General features: G+C 64.3%; 1 long non-coding RNA gene across 1 annotated transcript; it reads right to left on the minus strand.

The window, feature by feature from the left end:
* Nucleotides 1-2,673, minus strand: LOC111764789 (uncharacterized). Its single transcript, XR_009183130.1, has 2 exons — nucleotides 2,540-2,673; nucleotides 1-510 (listed from the first exon to the last, which is right to left on the minus strand). It is a non-coding gene; the product is annotated as an uncharacterized lncRNA (long non-coding RNA).
* Nucleotides 2,674-3,009: the final 336 nt, after the last annotated feature.

Genomic DNA, 3,009 nt, shown 5'->3' on the forward strand with positions numbered 1-3,009 from the left:
TAAAAAATAATGAGGGAGCATTTATTGAGTATTCGCGATGGGCCAGACGGCGTTCTGAGCTTTTTCCCGGGCTTAACTCGTTCCAGCCTCGCTGTTGTAATTCTCAGCCCACTTTGCAGATGGGGAAGCTGAGGCTTTAAGGCCCACTCTGTTGGGTGGCAGAGCTGGGATTCACACCAGGTGCCTGGCTCCGCAGCCCGTGTCCTTAACCGCCGCCCCACGTCGCCCCTCTGCAAGGGGCAGAGAGAGGCCGAGCTGAGATGGACACGGGGAGGCAGGGGGCGGCGCGGCTCCCAGGCCCTGGGCTCTGCACCTGCTAAGAAGCGACGAGGAGCAGCAGAATTGACCCAGGCCTGGGGGAGGAGGGGCTGGTGACCCCCAGGTCTTCAGAGAGAGCCGTGCAGGCACTGAAGCGCCCCTGCCTTCTCGAGGCTTCCAAGGTCAAACAGGCGCAGGCTTTGCATTGTCTGAGTCTCGCTGGCAGGCACGGAGCTGGGTTCACCTGGGCTCCTGAGAGGGTGAGAGTGAGGTGGGAGTCAGGGTGTGCAACCTTGGACCCCCCTGCTGGGGCCCTGTCTCCCAGGGAACGCCTGTCCTGAGGTGGGGGCACTTCCTGGACGGTCACCCGGGCCTCCTGGGGTGGGGGCTGGGCGTGTCTGTGTAGAGGGATGGTCCTTCCCTCCATTTGCTTCTGCTGCCATCTGACCTGCCAAAGGGAGGCCAGTCAGAAGGAGGAGAGGGCAGCGCCGTGAGCGGCCTGGCCCCCTCTGGACCCCTCAGACTGACCTTCTGTGCCCCACCGGTACCTTTGCTAGCCTCTTTCACCCCCTGAACCCCCTCTTCTCTTCACCCCTCACTGGCCAGGAGCCAGGTGAGGGTTTATCTCAATCCAGAAACAACCTTGATGGACAGGTCCCATTATCACCCCCAGTTTAGAGATGAGGAAACTGAGGCTCAGGGACGGTAAGGTCCCTCTTCACACAGGCCTCTCTGAAGCCCCCTCCCTGAGCCCCTAATTCCCACCCCTGCCAAGAGGACCCGGAAGAAACCTCCTCCCCAGTCCTCCAAATGCCGGGGCGGGGGGCAGGGCCCCCGCCCGATGCCCCGTGTCCTGGCTGGGCCGAGCCGGGGTCTGGGGGGCTGGCCTGGGGTCTGGGGCCAGGGCGGGGAAGGGAGCAGAGGGAGCCAGCAGGCCGGGGGAACAATGGAAGTGAAAGGAACGGAAATCCTCCGGGAAGCGGGCGGGAGGGAAGGAGGCCAGGTCGCCAGAAGTTTCCAGACAGGCTGGGTCCTGGAGTCCAGGGGGCAGGGGGCGGCCGCCGGGCAGGGGCCCCGTTTCTCCGTGTGTTTGAGATGCTCTGGCCCGGATCTTGCCTGAGGACCCTGAGGCAGGACGGACCGACCCGGGGGCCGTCCTGTGGCCTGAGGGGGCCTGGCCTGAAGGGAAACTGGACGTTCCTGTGAGCTGGGCAAGAGGATGAAGCCGCGGGGACCGGCGGGAATGCCGGGGGGAGGGGGCCGGCCTAGCTACCCAGCTCACCAGGGCGCCGTCTCTGGGGCGCCCCCATCTCCTTGTCCTTCCATCCCCAACAGTGACGTCATTTCTGCTGCTCAGGTCTCACGACCCCCTGGGAGCAGACCGGGAAACCGAGGTCCATTTGGAGGCTGGTGGAGAGCTCAGCTCAGTCTGAGTCCACCAGTGTTTACGGGCCGCCTGCTCCAGGTCCCTCCCCGGGCCCCCAGGGCTCTGAGCTCTGGGCTTCCAGTGGGTTGGTCACCTGGGAAGGTGCTCCACCAGGCAGGCCCCGAGCTCACTTGGGGCTGCCATGTGTGACCCTGACCCCCGAGGAGGCAGGGACCAGCCCTGCTCCTGGCATCTGGGCTGGCCAGAAGTTTCCAGATGTGGCCCTGGACTGCTGGTCTAAGGAAAGCCTGGGTGAAGGCTCTACCTTCGAGCCCCTCACCTGGTGGGCCAGGGTCTCGCCCTCCACCCAGCAGCCCCTGGCCTCGATGTGGGCTCATTCCCTTCCCCCCAGGTGCTGCTGGGCTGTGGGCACCTGCAGAGCCCCTCGCCCTGCCGCCCTTCACACCTGGGGAAGGAGGTTACAAAACGGCACTCGGGGCAGCAGGGACCTGCCCAGGGGGTCTGTCCAGGGGCCCAGCTGCCTCTTCTCCTGCCTCTGAGCTGAGCAGGGCTTTGTCCATTCTCTCAACCCACCAGGATGCCTCCTCCATGCCGGGCCTGGGGCTGGGAAGCGGGAGATCTGCAGCTGAGCTGGGGCTCTGCACCTGAGCTGGGGCTCTGCACCTGAGCAGGGGGTCTGCAGCCAAGCTGGGGGTCTGCCCCTGAGCTGGGGGTCTGCCCCTGAGCTGGTGGTCTGCAGTTTGCAGGCTCCGACAGCTCGGTGGCTTCCTCTTTCTCCTCTCGGTTTCTCCCTCTGACAGGTCAGAGGTCCCTTCCCACTCTGGCCTGGGTGAAGCCAGCCTCTCTCCCTCAGCCTCCGGGACCCTCCTCCCCAGCCCTGACTCGGGTGCTCACCCAGGCCCCCAGGGGCTCATCACAGCATTCGAGGGTCCTGCCTCGCCCTCTCCTCGGGGCCCAGCAGCGCCGAGCTCATCAGGGGACAAGTTCTCCCAGACAAGCCGAGCCAGGCAACAAACAGGCCACCAAAACAACAAGGGGAGATTACGAAACCCGGATTCAGGGAACGAGGCCACTCAGAGCCTCTCTCTCGGATTGGGGGTGGCGAAACTGGGCCAGGCCTGAGGGTCAGAGCCGGCCTGGCCCCGACTATTTTTGTACCGTCTGGGGGGTGGGGGCTGATGAAATCCCAGCTGCGTTTCACCAAAACACTTTCCCCTTAAGCCCTGGCTCCATGTGGTTCGAATTCACTGTCACTTAACTCATCACTCAAGGCTCTGAGCCGCACCCCCGCCACCCCCTCACCCCCCGAAAAAGACAAAAACACACAGAAACAAGTCTCTGACTTGCAGACGAGGTGGGCGTGA

Source organism: Dasypus novemcinctus, chromosome 23, assembly GCF_030445035.2.
Source record: "Dasypus novemcinctus isolate mDasNov1 chromosome 23, mDasNov1.1.hap2, whole genome shotgun sequence".
Classification (NCBI taxonomy): domain Eukaryota; kingdom Metazoa; phylum Chordata; class Mammalia; order Cingulata; family Dasypodidae; genus Dasypus; species Dasypus novemcinctus.